The sequence below is a fragment of the Schistocerca gregaria genome, unplaced genomic scaffold (assembly GCF_023897955.1).
Source record: "Schistocerca gregaria isolate iqSchGreg1 unplaced genomic scaffold, iqSchGreg1.2 ptg000345l, whole genome shotgun sequence".
Lineage (NCBI taxonomy): Eukaryota > Metazoa > Arthropoda > Insecta > Orthoptera > Acrididae > Schistocerca > Schistocerca gregaria.
This window is the reverse complement of record NW_026061808.1, coordinates 124,801-134,400: the sequence shown is the minus strand read 5'-3', so window position 1 is coordinate 134,400 and position 9,600 is coordinate 124,801.

Sequence of the window (9,600 nt, the reverse complement as noted above, 5' to 3'; positions counted from 1 at the left end):
TCATCTTTGTGTAAAGTTGTAAACTGGTGTAGCTGTAAGCTAGGATTCTCATTCGTGAGTCATTGCGATGAACAGCTTAGGGAGCGCCGCTAGGAGTAACAGAAAATAAAAATATTCGCCGGAATATAAACGAAAATCTATATTGAGTTTAAACCTACGACACAAAGGGAGAGTTCGTCTCAGGACTTGTAAATATGCTCTAAATTACAGAAAACGCGAGAAAAGCCTAAAAAGGGCAGCGCTGAGAGAAGGCGACAGCTGCCTCAGAGTCGGAAAAAAAGGAAGAAATTGCGCAACGCGATAACGTACTCAAAGGCTATATCGTACCCCAGCCACTGAAAAGTCCAAAATTGTGAGTGTGACCACTGTAATAAAGATATTGATAACTTAATTTCATATTAATATGAAACACATGTTACGATTTTATCCCGACGTTTTCACGAAAAATCTACGGCGCAGACCTGAACTGCACACACAGATATTTATTTGCAACGCATTAATAATATGCTGTGGTATTTCGTGCACTGTTAAAACAACTGATGAAACAGACAGAATTATCTGGTGTAAGCTAGGCGTTGACTTTTAATTATAGAATGTCTGCGGGTCGTTTTGATATGACAGTCGCCTCGATTAGTGAAGAAGTTGCTTCGGTTTTCTCGAGGCATTTGGGAACAGGTTGAAACAAACGATTAACAACCGTCGACTGCATACAGTCGCAAAGGCTGATTTCAAATGTCTTTGGTAACTGTAAAGCTACTTCACCTGGGTAGGGGGGACAGCTACTAGTCGGAGGTAAACACTTCCCCCTCACAGCGTTCTAATGTTGCCGGCTACACTATGCCACTCAGCGTCCGATGTAAACACAGCCGACAACAGGAAGTGTGACAGGACTACCAGACAACAGGAAGTGCTCTAAGACCACTAGCTGGACTATGGAGCAGGAAACGGCCGGGGTCCCCGGTGGTCTAGTGGTAAGGGGGTCTGGAACGTTCCAGCGCCTCGGCTGGGGCTATTCGCCCCAGCCGGGCCGGGGTTCAATCCCCGGCCGGCGCTGGAATTTTCAGACTTCCGAACACTAGCCTCCACCTCTGCCCTGGCATGTGGCGCATGCCGGGCACCCCCGTGGGGTCCGTGCTTCGGATCCCACGTGGAGATCACTCCCACAATATAAAATATACCTCATTATGCTGCTGCAATCACTTATTTTAAATTTTAATACGCACACTTTCTTCACCAGACCGCATCTGCATATATTTTCCAGGTACTTTCTACATATTATATCTCACTGTCAAAAGAAACAGCATAGTATCATGAACATTTGTAGGATTACAACAATGAAATAATATCCTTACTAAAAAAAACTAATACGTTTTATTTTCGTTTTTGTTCTAAATGCTGCTAAGATAACTACAAGAAATTGGAAGCTGTTTTGGTATTTAATAATCAGTAATTAGAAAAATAAATTTGGCTATAATACTGATACATATATTAGATATTTACTTAGTACATTCTCAGTGCAGGAACAGGATAAATTCTTTCAATGTCAAAAGAAATGCAAAATATTATATCAATTTTTTTTAATTATTCAAGAGTCAAAATGAGATTATGATATGACACAGGTCACTAATGAGGTACTCTCTTTCTTTGTATGAAAGAGGATAATTATCCTGGTTTTATGTGAGCTGAATGTTAAATTAAACAGATAACATTTAACATTTAAAAAACGAATTTCTTGACGATTTTTCTGACAGGTCTACATGTTTCATATTATATTTCTGACGGTAGTTAGCTGACATCCTCTCAGGCTCAGCTTTATATGAAAGTATCTTGCAGGTCAGAAAATAAATTTTATTACTACCTCTACAGATTCAGTTGGTCTATTGTTGTTGTACTATTGTTGCATTGCGAGAGAGAGACTGCTACTATAGCTGTTTTCTTTTTCTATTAAATTCCGTGCCATATCTCCATTCTAACTGCTAAAAGGCGTGGATAAAACTTTTAGCAATACTATTTCCTTTTCACCACATCGCTGCTAGGTGTCGCTACTGGTCCCTCACACAGTCAGTTGTCTGTAGCGCAGGGCTTGGCTACCAGTGGGCTCTAGCGGACCTGGCGACGACTCACTCTGCCGGGATTTGCTGCTTGATTCCTGAACGAGTACGCCGGCTGAAATACCCGCTAAATCCTCACACTAAACGAGAAGCGTAATAGCACCAATACCAAATAAGGCAACTCGTGGTCAGTGCGAATATTTTCAAACCACCACTATGATAACTCCTAGCTGAAAATACTGATACAAACTATTTGCAGAGGAATGGAGCACCTTACAGAAGCTGATTTAGAGGAAAATCAATTTGGAGGGAACAGCACCTATATTTATAACATCTTTCGATACAGAAAAAACTTTTGACGATGTTGACCAGAATATACAGTTTGAATTTAAGATGCAACCAGGAATAAAATATAGCGAGCGAAGCATTACTTAGAACTCCACCAGAAACGAGACAGCAGCTGTACGAGTTGAAGGACATGAAAGAAAGGAAATACGTGACAAGTGAGTGAGACAGGATTCTAGTCCATTCCCTGATGTTATTCATTCTTTATACAGGGTGTTTCACAAATCATGCTTAACACTACTCAGGGCTGTTCAGGGGACGTAACTGATGAAGTTTTACATAGGAATCTACTTCTGAAAACGTCATCCAGCGACGCTACAGAGCGTCAAAGTTATAGATACCGGTGCCTACAAAAATAGAGGGATCCCACGAAGATGTTACAACCTTTCTAAGATGATGCAGATGGAAAAATGCATAAATTTGAGATTATGTCCTTGTACCGGAAAATTATAACAGAGAACCTTTCTGTTACCTCAGTATGTACCGTTATCGTTGTTGCTAAGATGTAGGACAGGAAACTTTCAGGTGTGGTGGTACGGAACGAGAGAAGAAAACAATGTGCAGTACACATAGGCTGTTAAATGCATACATCAGGAACCATGAGCACTTGTTCATCTTCGCTAGCGTTCTTTGTAGGAACTATATCGCTTCTGTCCGATATTTTGAGAATGATACAATTATTTTTTCCTAAAACCTAGCAGCTGAATAGTGCTTGAAACGATATAAATGGTACTTATGATTTATGGTATGGAGACAGAAACGGTAGTTCACTTTAATGATAACAATATACAGCAAAATTCAGTAATGTTTCTGCAAAATGCCATAACACCCAAATCCTGAAATATAATGGATATTTCGAATGTGGTACGACACCAGCTGTACGGTTTACTGGACAGATACAGAGTTTTCCGAAATTCTAGCACTTTTAGAGAGAACTAAGCGACCACATTTTTAATTTGAACCCCCGTACGGAAACGTATACTTTCCGTGCTACAGCCGTTTGAATACATGTTTGCTAGGTGGGTATGCAACAGGGTAGCCATCGTGGGATGGCGGAAGGGGTGGGGGAAGATGCTTACTTCGGATGTCATTCACCGTCAGCCCTGCCACTCTGACAAGGTTCGTGCGTCACTCAAGTGTCTCTCAGTATTAGAGAAATATTGCGGAGTGCACTTTTGCCGAATACACCGATATGATCCTACTGTATGGCGAAGTTCGTCGCCTTTATCAAGCTCGTTCTCAGCAGCGTCCAACTTCACGGCATACGCTTTTCGCCACAACTGCGCAACGACTTTGAGATAATGGTGCGTTCACCGTCAGCAGGGGTGACTGCAGTGCTACAAAGAGACGCAGCGCACCTAAGTTTCAAAAGGCCGTATTGTAAAGAAGAGTGTTTCTGAAAACTTATCAAGTTTCCTTTCAGTGAGTGGAATTGTGGAACTATCGATGTACTGGGTCACAGCTAATGACTTACTTGTACAAGTGGTCGCGTTACTAACATGTTTTCCGACGGCTGTAGCGAGGAAACGGTGCGTTACAGGAGATGGGTTCCAATTCAGAATACGAGTATTGTGTACTCATTCCCCATCTACACTAGGAGTTTGTAACGGAAATTTCGGAACATCGTGCATGTTTCCGGTATATTGTACAGTTGTTGTTCCACCATAATAGAAATTTCGAATACATTTCATAATTTCTGAGAGCTCACAAGGCGCGACTACCGTGTCCGCAGTATAAAACCCAGGGGGCCTCTTGCGTACGGGGGCTCTGACGCCCACGAGAACAACTGTAGGTAGAGAGCGCAACACAGCTTCTTTGATGGACATTTCACTCTAATGCTGCCAGATGTCTCTATTTTTAGAGGTATCTTGAACAGCCTCGCACCAGCTTTAAGCTCAAAGCCGAATGTCCCAAATTCTGGCCACTGCTAACATTCTGAAATACACTATCCGATCAAAAGTATCCAGACATCTGGTAGTGGACTTCAATATGCGGTATGACCACCTTTTGCCATTACGAGGGGTTAACCTCTGCTGGGAACGCTTTCAGTGTAGACGATATTTTATGCATCACACATGTTGAGAGTTTCATCTGTGTGTACGTACGTGACAGTACACTGGCCAACAAGATCTCCACCTCTCTCCCCAATTTTGGAGCTATATGGGATTCTCCTTGCAACCAGGTCGAGATTTTGACGATGTAACAAATCAATTGAACTGAATATGGTACGACATCCGTCAGGAGGACATCCACCAACTTTATCAATGAAAATCAAGTCGAATAGCTGCTTCCTTAAGGGCCAGAGGTGGACCAACGCGTTATGACTTTCTCCTGAATGAGTCACCCAATTTAACAGCAATTGTTATCATTTGTTTGCCTTTACACGTACATCACATCTAACAATTTCCTTCACTCTGGGATAATTTATTGGTGGTACTGTTTAGAGTGTAAATATGCAGGGTGTATCAAAAAGGATCAACCGATTTTTTTAAAAAAAGTAACTATTATGTTATTCGACATATGTACGTGAATAGCGTACTGCTGGAAAGAGCAAACCCTACGGCTTTACATGGTTACCGCTTGGCAGCAGCACTGTCCGACCATTTCAGTCCTAGTAAAAATGGTGTCGCGGCGACAGGAAGCGTTTTGTGTTCTGCACTTTGCGCAGTGTGGGCAGTAATAAGTGTTCGACGTGACTTTCGTACAAGGTACGATGATGATCCTCCTACAGCACAGAGCATTAGATGATAGCATCAACGATTAAGAGAAAGAGAAGGTTTGCGGAAAGGCGAATCGCCGGGCCGTCCCCGAATGCCTGACACAGACGTCAAACGCATCCGCCACAGTTTCACGAGGGGTTCGCAGAAATCCGTTCGCCGTGCAGCTCGAGAGCTCAGCACGTCCCCGATGTCCGTCTGGCGTCTCTGCGTCGACGTTTATGCATCAAACAATATTAAATTCAGCTAATGCGAGCTGTTCGTGAGGGCGATAACATCGTGTGAAGTTCCATAATTTCACTCTTGTCAAGGTGGAGGATGGCCGTTTTCTCCCACAGTCAGTGTTTAGTGACGAGGCAACACTCCATTTACACAGAGAAGTGAACTGTCATAATGTGACAATATGAGGTACGGGACAACCACATGAAGGTGTACAACATAAAATAGACTCTCCTAAATTTAATGTATTTTGTACAGTTTAGAGGGAAAATGTGTATGATTCATATTTCTTTGCCGGAAACACTGTTACAGTAAGCATATATCTCGATATGCCTGAAAACTTTCTCTTCCCACATGAACGACTTCATTTTCCAATGCGATGGGGCACCGCGACAGTGGCATCTGGAAGTGTGGGAATTTCTAAATCAAACGATTGCTGAACGATGGATCGTTCACACTGGACTAAATCACTCACCCCTAGACTACTAGACTCCAAGGTCACCGCACCCGACTATATGTGATTATATATGTATGGTTTTGTAAGAGACTCTTTATGTACCTACATTACCAACAGCAATAAATGAACTGAGACATCGCATAACAGCACCTGTGGAAACTGTAACTCCAGACATGCTTGCTGCAGTGTTGGTACAATTTGAACACCGCATTGACATGTTCCGTGCATCTCAACGATGCATATTGAACACCAATGAAAAGGATGAAAATAACTTTTTTAGTTTTCGTACATCAAAGGACAAAATTCATTGTATTCATTGTATATGTTTCTTAGTTCCAGAAATATAGACGGCCCAGGTCGGATGATTGTTTTTGATACACCACGTATAGATAATGCACTTCAGAACCTCACAATAATTAGGCCACTACCAAGATGGGAGACAACAAGTAGTCACACATGCGTCTTTGCATGTGTTGGATAAAAAGTGGTAGCACAATGCCATAACATGACGGATGTGAGTCATTCGGTACGCACACTTTCTGTTGCTGACAGATGGTGGGCTGAAGTAGTAAAGTCATCAGCACAAGTCGTGTTTGAGTCAGTTGCAGTGTGTACTCTCTCTGAGTTGGAGAGGCTAGCTCGAGTGCCTAAATAGTATGTTTGGGAAACACGAAAAAGGTGCTTGGGTGCAGACTGGAAGGGCACGTGGTCGGAGCGCGCAACAATCTTTCCTTCCAGCGCTGCATTCTACCAACTTACACGACGCCAAACGACGAGCCCTGTGCAGGAGCACCGCATACGTGGCAGCGGGACATACTGGGACATCCACCGTATTCATCCGGTAGAGTTCCCCCAATTATGGCCTGATCACCCAAATGAACGAAGTATTTCGTGGCACGTCTTACAGCAAATGATAAGGCACCATATGGCGGTCCTAGCGAGACATCATCACAGATGGATGCACTGACAGTGTATGACATCTTTCATGTGGGTGTGGAAAGTGATCGAGACGCGAGACGGAAATGTGATCAAGTGTATTTTAGTCAAAGAAGACTGACATGAATTATAGCCAAACTGCCACTACTTTTCATTCACCTCCATGTATATTACCATACCCGTTTATTTTTACTCATAAAAATTTGTCAGTAATCTTGTATGAAATGTTTTCACAATTTTGGTTTGTTTTCTAGATGTATAGCAATTCGGTAAGAAAAATGGAAGAGTTTGATTTTTACTTACAATACTGCTCTGGCTGCACATTTTTCTGGGATCGGAACTGATGCCCTTAGCGTGAATGTACTTTGGCTTACACCACAGCACATTTACGTGACGCAAAATACGACGAAATACTCTGCCAATACAGTTCGATTACCGTCTCGTAACTGTTGGACCTGGTGGTCTACCGGCACAGCGCGTGCCTGCAAATCGAGAATCTCGGGATCGAATCCCAGGTGAACAAATAAATTTTTCTGTCTGCTTTTAATACAGCCTTCACCTCTCAATGATATGAGGAGTCGGTAGAAACAACATGTGGTGCGGATTCCACGTTAAACTGCCGATTCCCTTTCCCCGGTTGGACAACTGGAGTACGTTAATGATAAGCATGTCTTCAAAGTGCCGTCCAATTGAAAGACTTAAACGAGGGCACTGAAATACGCGAAATTTATTAGTATTATTACACTGTCCAGTCGCAGTAATCTGACCACGTGTTAAAATACCGAATAAACACCTTCTGCAGCACGAGACGCACAGGAATAGAGTCAATGATGTAACGACAGTCATAAGAAGCCATTCCGACACCAGTACTTGTCATGCTGCGATAGAATTCTATCGATTGAGGATCCGTGGCACAAACTACTCGATCGAGGTGACCTTTCAGATTCTCGATTGGGTTTAAAGGCGGAAAATTTGGTGGTGAGGGCAGTACGGTAAATTCATCCTAGAGCTTTCAGAACCACGCACATACACTGCGAGCTATGTTACACGTGCATCTAGGGGTGGATATGGTCCCCAAGGATAGGTGCGTACTAGGGTTGATCCATTGTGCCTTTCAGAACAACGAGATCACCCAGGGAGTGCCACTAAAACATTGCCCACACCATAACACTCCCTCAGGGTTGCAGGGCGTTTGCTTTCAATCTGTCCGATGGAGCACAAAATGTGATGAATATGGAGAGGCCACCTGTAGCACTCAGTGGACTTTCAGTTGTGGTACCGGCGTGCAAATGCAAGCTTTCAACGCCAATGAAGATCAGTCAGCGTGGGTGCAGGGACCAGGTGCCCACTGCGGAAGCCCATAAGTTGTTGAGGAAACATTGGTGGCAGCCCTCGGTTCGCCTGGGCTGTCAGCTGCACAAAAGTTGCACGTCTTCTCGCCAGCACACACATCTGCAGCTATCGTTCACCTGTGTCGCCTACTGCCCGTAGTCCAACACACTTGCCTTGGAGCCGGATTAGAATACCGAGATTTTGCCACTCACGGTTTACTTTACATACAGTGGCATGTGAAAAGATTACAGATTTTGCCGTTTCGGAAATGCTTCCACCCTTGGGAAGAAAGCCAACGATTATGCCCTGTTGGACGTCACATAAATCGCCCCTTTTATGCATTATGACAACGACTTCACTGTTTCCAGCCTCCTCCCCCCACCCCCATTCATCACCTACTAATGCTATCTCCTGGAGTCTATGGGTTATTACACGTTGACCTCGAAAATAGGAGTTGGTCATATTAATATGACTGGATCTATTATTATTATTATTGAAACTTCCTGGCAGATTGAAAATGGGTGCCGCACCGAGACTCGAACTCGGGACCCTTGCCTTTCGCGGGCAAGTGCTCTACCAACTGAGCCACTCCAGCACGACTCACGCCCTGTCCTCACAGCTTTACCAGTGCCTCGTCTCCTACCTTCCAAACTTTACAGAAGCTCTCCTGCGAACCTATTATTGTTATTATTTCGTTGTTGTTCAGTTGCCTACAGTAATTTACTTGCTACAGTAATTTACTTGCTACAGTAAAATTTTCTTTGCCTTTGCTGGAGTTGTCTTTCAAGTTTGCAGGGTCCGGCGCTACTGGACTGCGATATTACTGTTATTTCAAAATGTGCCGTTTGTTACTTTTAAAACTAACAAGGAGAGCCCCCAGCGGTGGGATCGACTTTTTGAATCCAAATAAGCCGTAGTGCAACTTAAGATCCCTGCATCCAGGTGGCCCTCGGATTGAAAGTAACTGACGGAAAAGATTTCAAAATTTTGCCTGGTGCTACATAGCGTGAAGGAAGTCGTATTCCACAGTCTGGTTACGTGTCATAATGGTTACGATAGAAGCTTAACCATGCCTCGTCAGGTGCAGTAAATTTTTTTAAAATCTTTATCGAAATGACTTTGATGTTTATTTGTACTCTATTTATTGGTTTAAATGTAATTTCTTTCGTTCTATTCTTTTGTCACATCGTTTTAGTCACCGTATGAACTTTTCCATTAGTTTAATTTTTCTTTATGTCATTCTTCTTCCAATCGGAATTTTTGTGAATGTGTAATTTATTATACCTATCTGTTGACTATTGAATTACTTCAAAACTCCGATAAATTAATTAAAAAACAAAAGACGAAATAATCTATTTATATTGACTGTGCATTAATGTGAAAAACGTTTTTCTTTGGGAGACGTGCCTTTTTTGCATGGTAATCGACATACAAATATTTAAAACATAACATAAAATCTTTGTGCACTATGGAAATTATAGTGTAGATGAGGACATAAATGAGAGAATGTTTTCTAAGTAAAATAAAATTCAAGCAAAGTGAG